The following is a 10003-nucleotide window of genomic DNA, read 5'->3' as shown; positions in this document are numbered from 1 at the left end:
TCTACCATGGCAGAGTTTATAACATTTTAAATGAAAATTTCCGGGTATTAGTTAAGATGTTCGGCGGGTTGAGAAAGAAAAAAAACAGTGTGATGGGCTTGGTGTGGCACCCCGGCACAGAGGAGCCGGAGCACCCCGTATTCTAACAAAGAGATCAAGTCTTCTAGAATACAACACTGCTTAGCATAGAACAAAACATCACTCTTTATTACAAAAAAATAGGGGTATAAGGGTTCTTATATTACAAAGGTTACAAGGGCACGACGACATTATGCCTTCCACACGTGGCGGGCCGACGCTGCGGGCGATAGGCCAACAGCCGTGTGGTCCATCAATAGTTTGCCCGGCCGCGCACTACAGCGAGCGTCACCTAATGCTGCCATGTGGAGCCCACCAGTTGGCAATTAGTGCAAGGCGCGTCCTCTCGGATGAACTGGCTGTCTCGGATCTGGAGCATCAGGGCAGTGGATTGCCTTCGGTTGATGTGCCTGGATCTTCTACGGCTGATCCCTTTATTCCGGAATCTTCTGCATCTAAGCCACATGTTCTACAAAATACAAATGATGCACAAATAATTATTGCACCAAGGCCTTCTACTTGTGTACTGAAGTCTCTTGGCGTAGCACCGGATCACAGTCCGTATATTCAAGCCTAAAGAATACAATGATGGTACAATAAGATATGGTAGTCGCGAACATGCTTTTCTTACTAGTACCGGTGAACCAAGTAATTTATGTGATGCACTTGCACACAAAGAATGGAAAGAAGCTATGGATAGTGAATATCAAGCTCTTATGAAAAAACTTGGCATCTAGTTCCGCCGGGAAAAGGAAAAAATGTGATTGATTGCAAGTTGGTCTATAAAATTAAAAGAAAGGCAGATGGAAGCATGGATAGATAGAAGGCTAGGTTAGTTGCAAAAGGATTCAAGCAAAGATTTGGAATTGATTATGAGGATACTTCTGGTCCTGTTGTTAAAACAGCTATTGTCAGACTTGTACTATCTATTGCTATTTCTAGAGGTTGGGGTCTACGACAGCTAGATGTTCAGAGCATGTTTCTTCATGGTGTTCTTTAGGAAGAAGTTTTCATGCAGAACCACCAGGGTATGAAAACAAAAGCACACCACATTATTTTTGCAAATTAGATAAAGCTTTGTATGGGTTAAAACAGGCCCCTAGAGCCTGGTACCCAAGGTTGAGCACAAAGTTACAACAACTTGGTTTTGCTCCATCAAAGGCGGATACCTCACTATTCTTCTGTAACAGAGGCACCATAACAAGTTGTTTATGTTGATGGTATAATTGTTGCTAGTTCCAGTCCACATGCTATTATATGTCTGCTTCAGGATCTTCATATGGACTTTGCATTGAAGGACTTGGGCAACCTTCACTATTTTCTTCGCATTGAAGTAAAAAAAGGTGATGATGGAATACTTTTGACACATGAAAAAAATACTACTGATATCATCAAAATGATGGGGCTGGAACATTGTAAGCCTGTAAGTACACCACTCTCAACTTCAGAAAAACTCTTAGTTGAGGGAGGAGATGCACTTGGTCCAGAGGATGCAACAAATTACAGAAGTGTTGTAGGTGCATTACAGTACTTGACTTTAGCTCATCCTATATATATCATATTCTATTAATAAAGTATGATAGTATTTGCATGGTCCTAGTACAGTTCACTGGATAACGGTTAAAAGAATTGTGAGGTACCCTAAGTTTACAATGGGACTAGGAATTAAGATTGCTAAGTAAACATCCATGTTGGTGAGTGCATATTCTGATGCAGATTGGGCAAGGTGTACTGATGATAGCAGTGAAGGAAATATGCCCTAGAGGCAATAATAAAGTTGTTATTTTATATTTCCTTATTCATGATAAAGGTTTCTTATTCATGCTAGAATTGTATTGATCGGAAACTTAAATACATGGGTGAATACATAAACAAATACTGTGTCCCTAGTGAGCCTCTACTAGACTAGCTCGTTGATCAAAGATGGTTAAGGTTTCCTAACCATGGACATGTGTTGTCATTTGATAACAGGATCACATCATTAGGAGAATGATGTGATGGACAAGACCTGTCTGTTAGCTTAGCATAACGATCGTTCAGTTTATTCCTATGGCTTTCTTCATGTCAAATATATGTTCCTTCGACTATGAGATTATGCAACTCTGGGATATGAAGGAATACCTTCTGTGCTATCAAACGTTACAACGTGACTGAGTGATTATAAAGATGCTCTACAGGTATCTCCGAAGGTGTTTGTTGAGTTGGCCTAGCCGTGTGCGGCGCGTCCCTCCACCATTTACACCCTCGGTCATATTTTCGTAGTGCTTAGGCGAAACCCTGCGAGGATCACTTCACCATCACTGTCACTACAAGAAATATGTCAACTTGTGACCTTGACTATTGGTCACTGAAAGGTCATTGTTTTCATTTGCGACCTTTTTGTGACCAAAAACAGAAGGTCAGAAGCTGGCGGTCGTAAAATGAAATTAACGACCTTCTCTATGAGAAGATCGTAGACGTTTACGACCAAAACAGAAGGTCGTTGAACCCATGACATTTTGTTTTGGTCACTGGCTGTCTGCCCAGGCCACGTCGGATCCGGCATGGTAATCTGACGTGGCAAAATTACGACCAATTGAAAAGGTCGATACTTAGAATCAGCCCGGTCCATTTTCGGTGCTTTAGATAGGCCGAGCCCATTAACTCAGCCTTTTTAATATATATTTTTCTGTTAATTTTCCCTAGCTACATGGGCCTGGACCAACAATTTGGCCTTTTATTTTCTAGGGCATGGCCTTTTTGCCGGTCTATTGATTTTCTATTTTCAACCATTTTATTTTGCAGCTGGTCCCACCACAGATTTGTCCCACTTGTCATGCTTATCCCAAAATTGGTCCCACACATCAAAAATTTTGAACTTTGCCAAACAACCATTATATCTTGGACTCCATTGTCAGGTTTCCATTTCACAGGTATTCAAACCACATACACAATAATTATCAGACCAGAGAGCAATCGAAATTCATCCAAAACAACACTACATTAGTCTATTACAATCATTACAATATACAAGCCAGATATGCCTACTACTGCCTACAATTACAACACATAATATGCTACTACTTGTTGATATGCTTCACAGCTTCGGACTTTGATTCGCACTTCACCTGTGCAAAGAATAAGAATGAAAATATAAGAATAAGAATGTGTACAGAACATCAAACAATAGCCAATGAGGAATCCAATAACTTATAAGCAAGAATTGATAGCAAATGCCATGTAGATAAATAGTATGACTAACACTAACCAGTACATGTTCATGGAGTGAAATGTTCTCACTAGCTAAGATTTTTCTGGTATATAGTATGCTGACATGTGCAACTCTAACTAAATTGATCATAGAAATGAAAAGAACTGTAAGAACAAGTTCATTCAGAATCCAGGCATGTCAAATTTTAAGCACCAATAGAACAGATCTAGCAAACCAGACTATAATCATCATGCATCGGGATTTATGGTTCTAGCAAAACAGTAAGGAGACAGAGATACACGCATCAAGCATACCAGCTACTACAGCAGTAGCAAATAAACATTGATGGATTACCCACCGTGCATAGACCAATCAGCAACAACAGCAACTGTAGGTAGTAGAAGAAGCATAAGAGGGAGGGCCCTGTCTTGCGAGGAACTCCCCTGATTGCAAGAACCACAAAACAGCTGGTGGAGCACGGCCGCTGCAAATTATGGCAAATTGTGGTTAATTGCCCTGGTATGTAGTCAGTACTATCCAAGAATACATGAATGATATATATAGTAAACAGACAGTGTAGGGAGCACTGCATAGCTGTATGATATGTAAGCTAAAAAGCATTGTGTAACTATATGAACTCTGCGCTAAAAGGTCTTTGGAAGTGTATGTCAGCAGACAAAATGGTAATTACTGTACTCTGCTATTTTACCTACTATACACAAAACAGATTAAATGTCCATGGACAATTCTAGCAAACGCAAAAATAATATGATTAGTTGGGATCATTTCTGATTTTGCTTGCTCGCACACCAACCACAAACGTGATCACAGCCAAGTATTTAACCAGTTTGCTGCCAAGTTTAAGTTACTACTAACCGGAAGTGAATAATCAATTATTAAAGATAATGAAGTTAATTGAACAATTTTTACACATGTATAATGGCGTGAATAGAGCAATAGAGCAATGCCCAATCCTTACACATGTATAATGGCGTGAATATGCAAGTTAGACGATGTTACTAACAAGTGTTCTTTGCATAATTAATGAATAAGTGTAGTATTTCTGACTAGCCAGAATCAATCTTTGTGCATACATCCTGCCATGTTGTTCCTTGCCAAGTAAGCTCCCAAAAGCAGTATTAATAAAATTGAAACAAAATAAAACATACAGGACTACAGGAACCACAACAAGAAATTTTCTGTTGCGAGTAAGCTGCTTGCCGTTGTCCATTTGCTCCCACCAAGTCAATCTATTATACACCCCCTGATCATCAGCGAATGGAGTTCCCTTCTTCCAGTGGAAGAAGTGGTATGTAATCTGAAATGAAGATTCAATTAGGAAAGCAATGACAATAGAGAAATAATTTCTAGATAGTATGTTTCATGCTATAATCTTATGAGAAAAATAGCAATAATTTGTACTTCCAGAATTGAGGTTGGGCCAACTAGAACTGCAGTATTTACTAGCATATTGTTTTCATGAATTTTGCCACTACATTATTATATTTAAAGTAGCAAAAGAATGATTAAATGCAGGCTATTTATTTGGCTATTATGAAACAGTAAACCATCAAATTAGAATACACTTTATTAGTTGGCAGGATTGGCGAATGTGTCATAGCAATTTGTAGCTAGGGGAGGCGAAGGGTGGGCAGATGCGAACGATCTACCCAATTCCTGACTACACGAAGCAAGCAATCGAGGTAAACAAACACAAACCGCAAGCCTTCAGATCCATGGGAGTAGAGGATGTGTAAGCAAGGGAGGGAGGGGAGGGGGAGAGGCGGGTACCAAGAAGTGGCCGAGGTTGATGAGCGTCCAGGCCATGCCTCCACAGCCATGTCCTTCTCCACCTTGACCTTCTCCCAGCTGTTCTTCTTGTTGTACAGCCGGCACAACACCCATTCGTCCAGCTGCAATAGCCACACATCACAAAAAGAGAGGGTCAGCATCTACCTATCGATCGATCAGTATTGTTGGTGAGCAAATCGCAAACTGGAAGACGCTGGGGTTACCTTGAGGGGTCCCTTCTTGCCGGGCAGGTTTGCTTCAGCAAGTTTGCTTCCTCCTCTGTTAATCCACAAAAAAGAACACGTAAGTCTGTCAGCCAACAGTACATACATATAGAACAAATAAGGATTTAAAGGATTATTTGTTTTTTGGGGGGCCTTTGATGCTAGATTAAGAAGATGCAAATGGGTAAATAATACGCAGTCGGAGCACCATCAATAATTACTCAATCACAGTAGACAGTACTGGTAAGTGTATACCGTAGGTCTTGTACACACTGAATAATTACACACGACGAGGTGCATGAATGTCGCACCAAACACGGATACATGAATCAACATCTCACACAGGTACTGATCAGGCATGCATAACCTTAGGAGTATATACTGCAAGTGCGGACTAGCATCATGAAACAACCAGAGATTCAGAACAAGTCCTGGCTCTGAAATCCTTATAACCAGAGATTCATGTACCCAACTGAAGCAAAAAACAAGCAGCAGAAAAAAGCCCCTCCGACTGACTGATTGCTCCAGAAAAAAGCCCCTCCACAGCCAGCAGTAATCATATTTGATTTATACGACCGAATTGAGCACAGGCAGTAGATCTGCCATTGCATAGCGACTGAATTCAAAATCTAACTGACAAACTAGGTGGAGCACTAGCCAAACTGACACGGAAACCAACACAGGGGCGATCACATTGTCATCACGACACCAAGAAAACACTGAAGACAGAAGGAAGTGACTAGCACATAATCGAGCTTACTTATCTGCCAGCTACGGAGAAGAGAACGCAAGAGGCAGGCAAGGATGTGTCTCTTGAGGGGTTGGTGCTTTGCCTTTGCCTTCTCTTGTGCGTGTGTATATATGTGAACCGAAAGGGCCGGCCATTAACGTGTAGACAGGAGAGCAGTCAACAGCCGGTGCCACTGAAAGCTACCAGGGCCTGTCTCCTCCAATAACCTACTACTCTATTAGCAAACCTGTGCAGGGATTAGTCTACGTTCGGTTAAAACAGTACAGGGGCTGTCAGATTAAACTAATATTCTGATCCACATGCCCCGGTAATACTTTTCCATCACAGGCATGTGGAGGAAAGAGAGTCCAACTATGCGCATGAGCAACTGGTAAGCATCACCAAACCCACTACAGGGCCAAGACAATTCACAGAAAGCGACCTACACAAATGGATGCACTAGTTGGCACTGATGTGAACCTGCCACTGATGTGTCAACACTCGACGCAACAGGAAAAATATGTAAGGTGTATGTATGATTTGCATCAGCGTGCTCCCCGTGCGCCTCTGTGCCTCTACGATTTACCACGGCTGGCCAGATCTGCCGCGCCGGGAGGGATCCAGCAACGTGGCGCCCTGCCGGATCTCGCCACGGCGCCGCGTCGGCGCGAGCCAGCCCTCGATTCTCCCAAGCGCAGGCACCGACTAACAGGGTTGCGGGGCCTAGCTCCGCCGGAGGCCCACGCGAGCATCCCCGGGAGGCGGCAGGAGTGAGATCTGGCGGGGCGAGAGGGGGAAGAGTGGGGGTGCGTGCACACGTACTCTTGGTAGGCGGAGAGGAGGAAGACGAAGGCGAAGAGCACCCTCCCGACGAAGGCGACGAACACCATCGCTGCTGGCCTTGCCCTGACTCGCCGCCGCCGCCGCCGCTGCTGCTCCTCCGCCTCGGGCTCCCCGCCCGCGTCTCTGGTCCTTGGTTGCGACGACGACTGGGCTGCCCGAGGAGGAGGGGAAGAGGAGTGGGGTGGGAGCGGTTGGAGGCGGCGGCGGATCAAAGTCGGAGAGAGAGGTTGGGGGCGGCGACTCCACCAGATCAGAGCAAGGGAGAGTAGAGGGGCTCGCTGGTGGAGGCAGGGGAGGGAGGGAGAGAAAGAATGGAGGCGGGGGGTGGGTGGGAAATGTCCATGAGGACTGAGCTAGGGTTTCGGCTCGGGTGGGTTTGGGTCGTTGGATCCGGAAGCATCCGGCGGTGGTTGATGCGTGATCCGCGTGATATGCTCATGGTCCAATCAGAACGCAGCAAACCATTTGGTGACCTTATGACCATATAAATTGGTCATGATCGATTCAAGATAAAAAAATTCATTCCATTTTTCAGTGCTCGAAATGAGTTTTTTGTGAAAGTCCTATCAAATATTTGTTCAAATGATATCATATTTTGCACAAGTTTACATCGTGGATTTGAAAACAATATTGACAAAGGGAGTTTTTATTTCCTTTGCACGAAAAATCAATTTTCCATTTTTCGAGTGCCCAAAATAAGTTTTTTTATGAAGGACCTATAATATATTTGTTGCAAAATTGTACCAAATCAATTTTCTAAAATACTAGGACATATTTAATGCACAATTGACCAAATGGTTAGGTGTTAATAGTTTTTATCCACCTCTGGTGAAAAAGACAAATTTCCGCCGATTCAGTTGGAAACGGGTCAAATTTGAACTGCAGCTGCCTTATAGTTTAGTCTTTATTTTTTCCAAAAATCATTTCTAGGTACATAAGTATTTATTTAATCACAGAAACACCAAAAAAATTCCAAGATTCAACCACTAGCTAGGAACAGTCATTCCCGCCGTTTTGACCGCATTTTAAATTGGAAAACCTACGCATTGTGTCATTATATGTGACAAAGTTATCAGGAAAAATTATAAACTTGTAATACGGCAATTATTTTTAAAAAGTGTTCTCAGAAACGAGCTATCAAGTGTGAAGATTCATGGCTTTCAAGCCAAATGATCAATCTTATGGCCACATTCATGGCATAGTTTGTTTAAATGATCTCATATTGTGCACAATGGTGCATCTTGGAATGGCACACAATGTTGCCTAAGGGAGTTTTCATTTTCTTTGGATGAAAAATTCATTTTCCATTTTTCGAGTGCCCAAAATGAGTTTTTTTGTGAAGGACCCATAATATATTTGTTGCAAAATTGTGCCAAATCAATTTTCTAAAATACTAGGACATATTTAATGCACAATTGACCAAATGGTTAGGTGTTAAAAGTTTTTATCCACCTCTGGTGAAAACGACAAATTTCCGTCGATTCAGTTGGAAACGGGTCAAATTTGAACTGCAGCTGCCTTATAGTTTGCTCTGTATTTTTTCCAAAAATCATTTCTAGGTACATAAGTATCTATTTAATCAGAGAAATACCAAAAAAATTCCAAGATTCAACCACTAGCTAGGAACGGCCATTCCCGCCATTTTGACCGCATTTTGAAACGGACATACAAAATTCAAAAATAAAATCAAAAAATTGGAAAACCTTCGCATTGTGTCATTATATGTGACAAAGTTATCAGGAAAAATTATAAACTTGTAATACGGCAATTATTTTTAAAAAGTGTTCTCAGAAACGAGCTATCAAGTGTGAAGATTCATGGCTTTCAAGCCAAATGATCAATCTTATGGCCACATTCATGGCATAGTTTGTTCAAATGATCTCATATTGTGCACAATGGTGCATCTTGGAATTCCACACAATGTTGCCTAAGGGAGTTTTCATTTTCTTTGGACGAAAAATTCATTTTCCATTTTTCGAGTGCCGAAATGAGGTTTTTTTGTGAAGGACCTACCATATATTTGTTGCAAAATTGGACCAAATCAATTTTATAAAATACTAGGCCATATTTGATTCACAATTGACAAAATGGTTGGGTGTCCAAAGTTTTGATCCACCTCTGGTGAAAAAGACAAATTCCCGCCGATTCAGTAGGAAGCGGGTCAAATTTTAACTCCAGCTGCCTGATAGTTTCGTCTTTATTTTTTCCAAAAATCATTTCTAGGTACATAAGTATCTATTTAATCAGAGAAACATCAAATTTTTTCCAAGATTCAACCACTAGCTAGGAATGGTCAAGCCCGCCGTTTTGACCGCATTTTGAAACCGGCATAAAAAATTCAAAAAAAAATCAAAAAATTGGAAAACCTTCGCATTGTGTCATTATATGTGACCATGTTTCTACGAAAAATAATAAACTTGTAATACATAAATTATTTTAAAGAAGTGTTCTAAAAAATGAGCTATCATGCGTGAAGATTCATGGCTATCAAGCCAAACGATCAATCTTATGGCCACATTCATGGCATAGTTTGTTCAAATGATCTCATATTGTGCACAAGGGTGCACCTGGAATTCCAAACAATGTTGCCTAAGGGAGTTTTCATTTTCTTTGCACGGAAAATTCATTTTCCATTTTCCGAGTGCTTGAAATGAGTTTTTTTATGAAGGACCTACCATATATCTGTTGCAAAATTGGACCAAATCAATTTTCTAAAATACTAGGCCATATTTAATGCACAATTGACAAAATGGTTGGGTGTCAAAAGTTTTGATCCACCTCTGGTGAAGAAGACAAATTCCCGCCGATTCAGGAGGAAGCGGGTCAAATTTGAACTGCAGCTGCCTCATAGTTTGCTATTTATTTTTTCCAAAAATCATTTCTAGTTACATAAGTACCTATTTAATCATAAATACATGGTTTGGTCGCGATATGTCGAGGTTTGGACGGTGGCCGAGGGCCCCAACTCTAGAGCGCGTAAACTCACATGCCCGCCGCGTGGTCACCGCGTGACCATGGCGTTGCCATGTCTTCTGGGCGGCCTAGGCATGTCTAGTGGATTGGGCTCTCCCCAGGTAGGTGCTAGGAAGAAAATCACAACATAAGATTCTCACGAGGAGACCGATCGATGCTCAAACATGAATAAGC

At 41.6% G+C, this 10003-nt stretch overlaps 1 long non-coding RNA gene across 1 annotated transcript; it reads right to left on the bottom strand.

Moving 5' to 3' along the window:
- Positions 1-3330: 3330 nt before the first annotated feature.
- Positions 3331-6111, bottom strand: LOC123497760 (uncharacterized). Its single transcript, XR_006671491.1, has 3 exons — positions 6044-6111; positions 5060-5338; positions 3331-4586 (listed from the first exon to the last, which is right to left on the bottom strand). It is a non-coding gene; the product is annotated as an uncharacterized lncRNA (long non-coding RNA).
- Positions 6112-10003: the final 3892 nt, after the last annotated feature.

This window comes from Aegilops tauschii, chromosome 3 (assembly GCF_002575655.3).
Source record: "Aegilops tauschii subsp. strangulata cultivar AL8/78 chromosome 3, Aet v6.0, whole genome shotgun sequence".
Lineage (NCBI taxonomy): Eukaryota > Viridiplantae > Streptophyta > Magnoliopsida > Poales > Poaceae > Aegilops > Aegilops tauschii.
The sequence above is the reverse complement of the archived record's forward strand: the minus strand, read 5'-3'. Positions and strand labels throughout refer to the sequence as shown.